The following is a 12,698-nucleotide window of genomic DNA, read 5'->3' as shown; positions in this document are numbered from 1 at the left end:
TTTATGTTAAAAAAATGCATAGGGAATGCTGTCATATTCAATTTTTTTTAATTGAATAACAATTTTTCAACCAGTGCCAAAGTAAGGGTTAAATAGCTAATTAGACTTAATTTGTGTTGAAATGTGTTTAAAAAGAATAAAAAATCAAATATTTAAATAAAATAATATATTTAATTAACATGTATTGAATCTGAGCATTAGACAACTCTTAACAAATATTCCAAAGATACCTGTTTACCGTCAAATCCAATTTAAGGACAATCTTTGTAATGAAATAATTAACTATTTACAAATATTAAAATAATATATTCAAAATTAGTATTTTTTGATAATATATTGGAGTTGTCTATAATTTTTTGTTTCTTTGTTTTTGATGTTTTTTTTTTTTCTCTTCCAATATTTCGTGTGTGCATTTAGGGCTTGTGCCATTTGGTTTTGCATTGTATCCGTCATTCAGCTTCCAAAAAATCAAAGCTAAAAAAAAAAAAAAAACTTAATAGAAGAAAAATTGTAAAATTTCATGTTTTATTTCCTTTTTCATAAAGTTAAAGTCCCATAATACTTTTTTTTTTTTACACCGACACATTATCTCTTTAAGTCACTTCTCAATGATGCCTGTACTGTAGGACGGAATTTTACATTGCTTTAGAAAGCCTCCAAACAAGAACCGAAAGGAAAAGCAACCCACAATATCACCAAATAACAATGTCCAACGGCCTGATAGTTTCATCGTCTCCGGCAGCGCTGAGGCTCTATTGGGATGTGTTCTTAAGTTTTCGCGGCGAAGACACCCGGCGCAGCTTCACCAAACATCTCTACGATTCTTTAAATAAGGAAGGCATCAGGGTCTTCTTAGATGACACTGGGATGATTCAGGGAGATGAGATTGCTCCAACTTTAATGGAGGCAATTCAAGATTCAGCCTCATCGATCATTATTCTTTCGCCAAGGTATGCCAATTCTCATTGGTGTCTCGAGGAGCTGGCAAGAATATGCGAGCTGAGGAGGCTGATCCTGCCTGTTTTCTATCAAGTTGACCCATCTAATGTCAGAAGACAGAAGGGTCCTTTCGAGCAAGATTTTGAGAGTCATTCCAAGAGGTTTGGAGATGATCGGGTGGTGAAGTGGAGAGCAGCCATGAATAAAGTTGGTGGCATTTCTGGTTTCGTTTTTGACACCAGGTGATGTTAATTGAATCTTTAATTATTTATAAGTACAATTAAAACTAAGTCTTTCCCTTGGGATATTGAATTTTTTAAATGTAATTGAACTTTAAAAAATGTTAGGATATATTTCATGGAGGTGAACATTTAACCCAAAAACTAGGTTTAAATGTTAGTCTTGTGAGGGGGAGGGGTAAAGAAATCTCGAGAGGATAAATGCTTGGGGTTTTATGTCCTTCCGAGGTTTTTTTTTTTTTTGTTCATCCACTTATATTGTAGACCATAAATTTATATTTTTATTACATTTTCACAAAAATAACATTTATGGGTCTTTATATTATTATCCATGACAACCATAAAATATTCCATGAAAATACTTGAATGCTAGAACACTAGTTGTCTACTTCGTAATTTAATATAGTTTTTAATAAATTGCCTACTCCATATAAGATTTCAGTTTGATCCAATTGTCAGATTAAGAAATATGATTGATACTGTAAAACTAGAAAATATTTTTTTAAAATAAAACAAAAAAATAAAATAAAATTATTTGACCGTAATGGAATGGCCAAAATAAAACTGGAACGTTTTAGTTAGAATTTAGACGGAATTTACAGAATGAGCTGAAATTCTAAGCGAGATAAAATTTATTTTAATTTGTTTTATTTTTAAAATTATAATTAAATAAACCGACGAAACATAATTAACAACTTTGCTTTAATGTGCTCAAACTTGACTTATCATGACAAGCTAAAATATTAAGTCTCAAAGTCACACATTCAAACTTTTTTTCTTTGATTAGGCACGTTTAATTTGTTTATATTATACAATAATCATTGAAATTTAAAATAGAATATAATGCCAGACAAATATGAAAACTTGTTTCTTATCCAGCATTTTAGTCTTTAAATAAAAAACTTGTAACAATATATCAAAATCAAAATACAAAAAATAAAAAAAAATAAAAAAATGATGTATCACTTCTATTTTTGTACAAAAATATAACTTCATTTTTTAGTTGTTCATATTACATACACTTAGGTTATTGCTAAATGATTATTGAATTTTATTTAGTAAAGATAAAGTTAATAAACCATTTATGAAATTATTTTATTTCATGAAATTTTATACAAATTCTTTCTCTCTTTATAACTCTAGCTAACAAACTTAGTTAAATTGACTTGCATATAAAGCAAGCTTTGAAGTTAAGCTACTATCATCTCAGAAATTCTGAAATTTGCAAATTAGCCAGCTATGTATTATTTTTTTTATTTTTTTTTGGAATCAAGTCATTTCATTATCAAAAGAAAATAAAATGGCAAAGCCTATAGGAAGAAGTGCCAAGTAGCCTGAAGTCTGTTACAGCTTTAGGTGCTCATTACACGCTAAAAGAAGCCTTCAGACATGCAGTTTTCAAAAGCCTATATGGCAACTCATTGGGATTACTATCATTGAAATTATGTAAAGTTCTCACCTCATTTTTATAGAAAAAACATAGCTAACCTTACTAATGTTTTATCATTGTGTTTGCTTATTACAGCGGAGAAGATCATTTGATTCAGCGATTGGTCAAAAGGGTTTTGCAGGAATTGAGAAAAACCCCGGTAGGAATAGCTACTTATACGGTTGGACTGGATTCCCGCTTAGAAAAGTTGAAGATGAGGTTCACAGATGATAAATCAAATCGCGTACAAGTTCTTGGACTTTATGGAATGGGCGGGATTGGTAAAACAACTCTTGCCGCAGCTCTCTTCAATAAACTTGTTGGTCATTTTGAAAGTCGCAGTTTCATCTCAAACATTAAAGATATTTCTCAAGGAGAAGGTGGTTTAGTAACGCTGCAGAACAAGCTTCTTGGTGATCTTTTCCCAGACAGGCCTCCTGTAAATGATATTAATGATGGTATTGCTGTAATCAAGGAGCTGTGTCATGAGAAGCGGGTGCTGGTTGTTTTAGATGATGTGGTTGATGCAAACCAGCTGACTGTATTAGCAGGAAAGAGGGATTGGTTTGGTGAAGGAAGTAGAGTTATTGTTACAACAAGAAACAGAGATGTTTCTTGTTGAACATCTTGTGAACGTGTTTTACGAGGTTTAGAGAGTTAGGTTCCTCGGAAGCCTTACAACTTTTTAGTTATCACGCACTAAGAAGAGATAACCCCACAGAAGAATATCTGAATATATCCAAGGAGATTGTATCTCTCACAGGAGGACTTCCTCTGGCATTGGAAGTGTTTGGTTCTACTTTGTTTAATGAGAGAGGGATAGATAAATGGGAAGATGTCCTGAAAAAATTGCGACAAATTCGACCTGGTAATCTTCAGGATGTCTTACGAATAAGTTTTGATGGATTGGATGATGAAGAAAAGTGTGTATTCCTTGACATTGCTTGCTTGTTTATTAAAATGAGGATGAAGAGAGCGGAGGCTATTGATATTTTTGAATGGTTGTGGCTTTAGGGCTGAGACAGCAATCACAGTTCTGACAGTAAAATGTCTCATTAAAATTGGTGGAGATTATGAATTATGGATGCATGATCAGCTTAGAGACATGGAAGACAAATTGTTCGAAATGAAAACCTTTTAGATCCTGGTATGCGTAGTAGGCTATGGGATCGCGGCGATATCATGACAATGCTGAAGCACAAGAAGGTGAAAATCATAACTTCTTCAAAATTTACTGCTATACTGTGTTTTTGTAGTTCTATACTGTGTTTTTGTAGTAGCGACGCATGTTGTTCTATATCAGTCAGTGCTTATATTAGTCAGTCAGTGTCTATATATATATATATATATTGCTATGCCCATGAATCACATAGCTAGTGTGATTCATGGGCATGCCTGAAGAATCTTATGAAAGATGAGTATGCATCTGTGTTTCTACCTATAAAACGTGAGGTGGAAACTAAATTTAATAGAATTGAAGCTGCCCTTGATGCTGAATACAACCCTCTATGTGATTTCTTCACAAATTTTATTCTCAGTGAGGGAGGTAAGGAAGGTGTTTTTTTATTGTCCACGGTCATATGTTATCAACCTTAATGGTTTGCTAGATTGCTTCTACTTTTTCGTTACATTACAACATGATTTCCACTTTCATAATTGTGGTACTGTAAACAGGGAACAAGACATGTACAAGGTTTAATCCTTGACTTTGAAAAGAAGAATTATGTCAGAACTCAAAAAATTTCTTGGGTTAAAGCACTTAATCCAAGTTCTTCACTGGACTACTTGATTGAAAAACGTAAGCTGTTTCTTCAACAAAGAGCAGAGGAAGGAGAGCTGATACTTGACACTAAAGCCTTGAAATCATTGGTTAATTTGAGACTCCTACAAATCAATCATGCAAAAGTGAAAGGGCAGTTCAAAAGTTTTCCTGCTAGCCTGAAGTGGTTACAATGGAAAAATTGTCCTTTGAAAAAACTTCCTTCTGATTATGCTCCTCATGAACTAGCAGTGCTAGATCTATCAGAGAGTGGAATTCAACGAGTTTGGGGTTGGACTAGGAACAAGGTATGCTTTGCTTATCTAGCTCGTAAAATAGCTTAAACGAAAATGTTTAATTAATAACTACCCAGGATGATCCTGTTTCAGTGTTGCCCAAGTGAGATTTTATTGGAATATCATTCATATTCTCAATTCTACTATTATTACAAGTCAATGAAGTTCTTTGGATCTGCTGTTATAGGAAATGTTTTTGTTTTTCTTTCTTAACCCATTTTTGCGATTGAAATATTCTTGTTTTTAGGTGGCTGAGAACTTGATGGTTATGAATCTTCGACGTTGCTATAATCTCGAGGCCAGTCCTGATTTATCTGGATGTAAAAAGTTGGAAAAGCTTTGATTTTAAAGGCTGCATACAACTGACCAAGATTCATGAATCACTGGGGAATGTAAGGACCTTACTTCAATTGAACTTGGATGAATGCATAAACCTTGTTGAATTACCACGTGATGTCTCTGGGCTCAGACTTCTTCAGAATCTCATTCTCTCCGACTGCTTAAAATTAGAAGAATTGCCACAGGACATAGGCAGCATGAATTCCTTGAAAGAACTTGTTGTTGATAAAACTGCTATATCTATGCTTCCCCAATCTCTTTACCGCCTTACAAAACTTGAGAAGCTTAGTTTGAATGGTTGCAAATTCATAAAAAGGCTGCCAGAACGCTTGGGAAACCTGATTGCTCTGAAGGAACTCTCTCTCAATCATTCTGCAGTTCAAGAACTGCCAGATTCTATCGGATCTTTGTCAAACCTTGAGAAACTAAGCTTAATGCGGTGCCAGTCACTCACTGCGATTCCTGAATCCATTAGAAATCTCCAGTCATTGATGGAAGTTTCAATTAATAGCAGTGCAATCAAGGAATTACCTGCTGCGATAGGTTCATTACCTTATTTAAAGACATTTTTCGCTGGAGGGTGTCATTTCCTGAGCAAATTGCCTGATTCAATTGGAGGACTTGCTTCTATTAGCGAACTTGAGCTAGATGGGACATCAATATCAGAACTTCCAGAGCAAATTAGTGGTTTGAAAATGATTGAGAAGCTTTACTTGAGGAAGTGCACATCTCTTAGAGCATTGCCTGAAGCAATTGGGAACATACTGAATCTTACTACTATATACTTGTCTGGTTGTAATATTACTGAGTTGCCTGAATCCTTTGGGAGGCTGGAAAAACCTTGTGATGTTGACATTGGATGAGTGTAAAAAGCTCCACAAGCTTCCAGTTTCGATAGGAAATTTGAAGTCTTTATGCCACTTGCTAATGGAGAAGACTGCTGTTACAGTATTACCTGAAAATTTTGGAAATCTCTCTAGCTTAATGATATTGAAAAATGAAAAAAGATCCGCTTGAATATCTCAGAACACAAGACCAGTTGGTTGTCTTTCCACATTCTTTCTCAAAACTCTCCTTGCTAGAAGAACTAAATGCTCGTGCTTGGAGAATATCTGGAAAAATTCCTGATGATTTTGAGAAACTGTCATCGTTAGAGATCTTGGATCTGGGCCACAACAATTTCAGCAGCCTTCCATCCAGTTTATGTGGCCTTTCTCTTCTACGGAAGCTTCTCATGCCTCATTGTGAAGAGCTGAAGTCTCTCCCTCCGCTTCCCCCAAGTTTAGAGGAATTGGATGTTTCCAACTGCTTTGGATTGGAAATAATATCAGATGTTTCAGGCTTGGAAAGGCTAACGTTGCTGAACATCACAAATTGCGAGAAAGTGGTGGACATTCCTGGCATCGAATGCTTGAAATTCCTAAAACGGTTATACATGAGCAGTTGCAAGGCATGCTCCTTGACAGTGAAGAGAAGACTATCCAAGGTTCTCTATCTTGTACCTATACCGCTATCCGTGCATGTTTTAGAGTGATTGACAAGTTTTGCCTCTTCTTTTTTTAATTGCAGGTTTGCTTGAGGAATATTCGCAACTTAAGTATGCCTGGGAGTAAATTCCCAGATTGGTTTTCTCAAGAAAATGTAGTTCACTTTTCCGAGCAAAATAATCGTGCAATCAAAGCTGTGATTGTAAGTGTTGTCGTCTCTCTGGACCGCGAGATACCAGAGGACTTGAGATATTCCCCACTTATACCAGACATTCAGGCCATTGTACTTGATCAGAATATACCAATCCACAGCACCACATTATACTTACGGGGAGTACCAAAGATTAATGAGGATCAAATTCACATATGTCGATATTCAAATATCCAACCTTTGGTTTCAATGTTGAAAGATGGTTGTAAGATACAGGTAAGAAAGCGAAATCCACCGGTGATTGAAGGGATTCAGCTGAAGAAGAGTGGAATTCTCCTGGTTTTTGAGGACGACGATGATTATGGTGGAAATGAAGAATCGTTGGATGAAAGTCAACAATCTGTATCACAAAAGCTGGCCAATTTTTTCAATTCATATGAAGAAGATAACCAAGTTTGTTGAAGTTGAAAGCCAAAGTGCACGATATTGAAGGGAATGAATGATCAAAAAGTTCATCAAACATGCAATGCAATGTAAGTTATGTTGGAATTAATTTTGAAGTTTTTATTGAAAGTATATTTTATCTATGTATGTAATTATTGAAGATATATTTATCTTTTAAGTCTCTTGAATTATCTAAACTAGTATAAATGAGTGTTGTAAGTTAAAGTCTATAAAGACTTCTTATCATTTGATAAGTCTCTTGAATTATCTAGACTAATATAAATATATGTGTTTAGAGTATTGTAAGCTTAAATCCCAAGTCCACAGGGACTTCTTCTCATTTAAGATTAAAATCTAGTAGGGTATTTTTGAGGAAGTTTGAGAAATTAAAGCATGTTTATAAGAAAAGGAGAAATCCCAAGAGAGAGTGGATGAACAAATAACATCCAAGGAAGAAAAATTAGTTGTAGGAGATTTTATTGAGACCTTGCATCAAGAGAGAGAAAGAAACTTAAGAGAGAGGCTTAGTGTAAGCTACAACTTCTTGCACAAGAGATACCACACATGAAAAGAGAAGAGATAACTCTTAATAGAAGAGATGAAAAAATAGCTAAGGAGCCATGATAAGAAGAAGAAACATGATGAATAGTGAACCAAAATAAAATAACTACTTGAGGAGCCAAATCTTCAAATCTTAAAAGAGATATTTTGATTAAAAATATATGACAACAATCATAATAGGAGAAAAATGGAGAAAAATAGCTACGGGTAACCATAATCAAACAAAAACAATCCTTAAAAAAAGGAAGATTGAAGAGATGGCAATGAGATGCCGTTACCAAACTCATGACGAGATGATTGTACAACAAATTTTAAATTTTATTTTTAGACTTTTAAAATTAAAAGGGTACTGGAATTAATTTTAAAGTATTCATTTAAAATGTCTTCTAAAAATATACACATAACTATTAAAGATGTATATATTTCAAGTTGGATTAAAACGCGAAACTCATGATCTAGTATATAAGATTATGATAATCCTATAGAATGATGGAATTAAAAAAAATAAATTGTATAAAAAGACCTAAAAAAAGACCTAAGCTAACCTGAGTTAATCTTTCAAGCTTGTGACCTTGGGTCTTGATGTTCTAATCATCCTATAGAATGAAAAAACTGAAACAATCATGAAATCAATTTCTTGATTAACAAAATTCTGATTAATAATATGTCGAGGTATGGAATTGGAAAAGAAAGTTCCAATAAAAAAATAATAATAAATAGCAAATAAAAGAATAAGGATAAAATCTAACATGAAATAAAAGATTGAGTGATGCAATCAAAAAATAATTCAATCAATAAATGATTAAAAATAAAAATAAATCATAATCAAAAGAATGAAGACCAAATCTGCATGTAAAAAAAATCAAATAAGGATCATATTAAAAGAAAAATTCAATTCCATGAATTATTAAAAAAGAAAAAGGAATATAAAGAATAGGGGCCAAGTTTAAAAGAAAAAAAAAGAAAGGGCTACTTTGAAAATATATAGGGGTAGCGCTGAAATCGATGAGGGGAGAGGAAAGAAAAAAAGAAAGAAAAAAGATAGCTAGTGCAAAAGCCGAGCTCTTTTGGTTGTAAGGATTAGTCGTAAGGATGGCCTAAGAATGGATGAGCCATCATGAAGATCAAAACACCAATGTGGATGTTGGGTTTTGCCCACTATACAACACAATATGCGTTGTTGGAATAGTGCAGGCGAACCCACACATGTCTACGTGACGTACACGAGCAACTCCCCTTTTAATGTAAAATAATATTTTATATATGTTAAAATATTAAATTGTCTTTGATCAAACTCGATAATTAAAAAAATAATATAAGGAAAAGAACAAAAAAACCCTTGACCCAACTTAAAAACAATTTAAATTCAAGGCCAATGTAGTCATTTATTTTATTGTGCTTTAAAAATGAAAAGGTTGAAAAGTCCTTTACCCTTTAAGTTCATTAATTTTTGTCTCAAATGATATATTAGTTAGTTCACTATCCAAAAAACAAGAAAAACACCACAATATCCCTATTGCCAAGGCTAATTGTTTTCTTTGACAAAGGGAAAATAGTAATTTTCCTATATCCAATTCACAGTGCTAATAAATAAAGATGTTAAAAAAAAACCGATCAACTGAGAAAGCAAAAACAATCAAAGAAAAATTAACCAAAAAAAATAAAACTGAGATGAAAAACCGGTTCTGTTTCGGTTTTAAAATCATAAATTCTAATAGGTTCGGTTCTGTTTCGGTTTTAAAACAGAAACCGATAAACCAAACCAGACCAACTAAAAGCTAAAAGCTATAAAAATCAAGAATGGTATAAAATAGTTAAATATTAAAGTTAACCTAACCTTAACATAACTCCCATGTCATCACAAAAAATGGCCACCTAGATAATATTTTTCTCAATCTTACTTTCCCTTGCATCTGCTCTATGTCTGTCTCTATCTCAAAACTCAAAAGCCAAGCCACCCACAAGTCCTATATTATCTAGATTCTAGTCGAACACAAACTCACCTCTTATCTCCCTAATTACCACAAGGAAGCTTGCTTGAAAGGAAGTGTATTTATACCTATGACCAAACATCTATACAGATAAAATCAGAAAATGAGCAAATTCTGCATATATGTTGCAAAGAAAAATAGACAGGTCATTATTCCCCTCATTAGCATATCTTCCAGAATCATCTTCCAAGGAACATATAGCATTACCAACAATAACACGAAGTATGCCACCAGCTTGAGTATGTATCTCAAAATCCAATAGCCCAAAATAATCTCTTGCTTTATTGATCAACTAAAAATGCACAAAAATCCATTTCACCGAACGATTTAGGTTTCCCAGTTTTATGACAAAAAAAAACCGAATTTCACTTAACCAAACTGGTTCGGTTTGAACTAGATTTTGGTCCGGTCTGGTTATATTTTCCAAAACTAATGTAACTTGGTTCGATTTGATTTTTTAGTCCGAACTGAACCGTGAACAACTCTACTAATAAAGTTATAGCTACAATAAAACCACCACCCTTTTCGGGATTTTTTTTTTCATTAGAAAATATTTAAACAAGTTAGATAATTGTGGAGATGTTCTAGCTGCTATTGTTAGAAATGATGTGGGTAATTTGGTTGTAGTGGTGTAGAAGAATTGACCTTTTTTAATGTCCTTTCATTTGACTCTCTCTTATAGAGTGCAGTTTTAAGCAAATCAAATAGCTCCATTATTTATTCGTTAAAAATTCTCGACTTCTTTGGCAATATTCTTTTCTAATTAATCCCTTTCCTCATTTTCTATTATTTATTCCTTAAAATCTCCACCCTTTATGTTATGGATCTTCTGTAGAAGCTGAGTTTCAATTATGTGACCGCTACGTCTACATATACCATCAAGTCAATAGCTAGGTTGCTAGTTAATGAGATTAAAGTGTGAGATTGTTCAAACTAATGCTCTTCTTGTATAATGACAAGTTGATGGCATATATTAAGGCACCTATGAAAATACATGGGCATAAAAAAGTAAGATTAATTCATTATAAATTCCTAACAAGGAGTAAGGTATAATTAAATTATATAAGAACTAGTACGATAACTAAGTCTCACCTTACCTGCAATAAACTATAAAGGATATTAAATATTATTTTGGTGCATTTTCAAATAAAAAATACTTTGAAAATCAACTATAACTATACTTGCAAACACCCCTTAAAGCTTAAGCATAAAGATGATAAATGTACAATCTTGAAGAGATGGCTTGTTGAAAAGTAAATTGGTCAATCCTTAAAAGTGAAACCCCAACATTGGTCATAGGTGGTTATTGATTATAGGGTTGCTTACACAACTAGGAAAGACCTACAATCACCTTAGTTTGGCCTAGGTTAGCTCTTATTTCAAAACTAGATTTGCAAAACTAAAAAAATAGTGACACTTACATAAAAAAAAATTGAACAAAATAAAAAATTAATAGTAAATTAGAGTAAATATAAACATGAAAAAACCATCTCAATGGAAAAACATTGATCTCATATCCTAAATCTAGACCGACTAAGATTATCATAGGATCAAATAAATATATTAAGTTACAAATAATAGGCAAATTCATTGATAGAACGTGTCTTGATAGTGTTAAGTTCGGAAACAATTAAAAAAAATTATTTTGGAGTCTCTAGGTTCTTATTAGACAGATTTAGAGTTGTTTAGGGATTTATTACCAGATGATGATCTTCTTCGACTTTGAATAATTATTTAAAGCTAGGTTTTTGCAAATAACAAGTTATTCAATTATCCGACTTCCAATGGTAAACCACACTAACTACTAGTAAGAAATCTCTTAAATTCCTATTTAAAAGAAAGTGATTGTTATGCTTAGAGTGCTAGCTCTCTATTATGTGACTTGCGTAATTTTTATGTCTAATAGACAACTATATCTAAATAAGAGGCATAGTTTAATATTTATAGAAAAATTTAAAAAACCCTATAAATTGATAAAATATCAATTTGACTCATGAATAATATTCATATATTAATTTAGGATAATTTTAGAAATTAACTTAATCAAGTCCTTACTTGACTTTCCTAGGTCTAGAAATATAATCTTTGTATTAATTATATTCTAGTCTTTAATTTCTAAAATATATTTTAATCAAGTCATACTTAATTAAATCATCTCGGTTTAATTTCTGACTAATAATTTTTAATGTGTGTGACTCATTAGTTTCTAAAATGTTGGCTCAAATATAAATTATAATTCTAATTAAATAGAGTTATATAAATTAAATAATTTAATTTAGTATCAATTCAATAATTGATTAATTGATATTTCAAGATCAATAGATCATCTAGCAACATGTCATGATCATCAAAATATTAGAAAAGTCACTAGTGTTTTGACTTAACCGTTTAGTGACCATTTTCTCATTGTAATTAATATCCTTTCATCAATAATGTTCCGATTGAACATTAAAGTGTGAAGTATGTTTGTCATGTTAAATCATATTTGTTCTTTACATAACAGTCATTGATTGTTTGAATAAGATTTGCCATTTTGTTGCCTAGATTAAGATAACATGTAATTAGATTAAAACATAACATTCTCTATATAAGATAATTTAGTAATCTTAAGTTTAAGGATCACTTACACAATCGTCATGTGAGCCTTTTCATAGACATAGGTGATATCTCCTTATAGAATTCTTATGCGGGTCAGTTCAGTATACATATCTTATGATAAGCACTTACATATTAGTTTTAGGTATCTCTTATATCTCAACTTATGAGAACAATTGTTTTCTTTTTTATAAAGAAAAGAATATAACAAGTATCAGTCTCTACGACTCTAATAAATATTTAATATTTAAAAGAGCATCGAATAAGAACATTTTAGAAACAATACTTTGATGCAATAAGAATCCCATAAGTATAACAACTTTATAATTTCTCTTGCAAAACATTTTTGTCTCATGAAATTTATCTTTACTTTAGATTCATAAATTAAATATTAGATTTATTAATAATATCACATATAACCAATCGATTGGCTACATGCCATATTAAACTAACTAACAGATATAGTAT

At 32.2% G+C, this 12,698-nt stretch overlaps 1 pseudogene; it reads left to right on the top strand.

The window, feature by feature from the left end:
* Positions 1-607: 607 nt before the first annotated feature.
* Positions 608-7,266, top strand: LOC118046268 (uncharacterized; annotated as a pseudogene).
* Positions 7,267-12,698: the final 5,432 nt, after the last annotated feature.

This window comes from Populus alba, chromosome 12 (assembly GCF_005239225.2).
Source record: "Populus alba chromosome 12, ASM523922v2, whole genome shotgun sequence".
In the NCBI taxonomy this organism is placed as follows: domain Eukaryota; kingdom Viridiplantae; phylum Streptophyta; class Magnoliopsida; order Malpighiales; family Salicaceae; genus Populus; species Populus alba.
The sequence above is the reverse complement of the archived record's forward strand: the minus strand, read 5'-3'. Positions and strand labels throughout refer to the sequence as shown.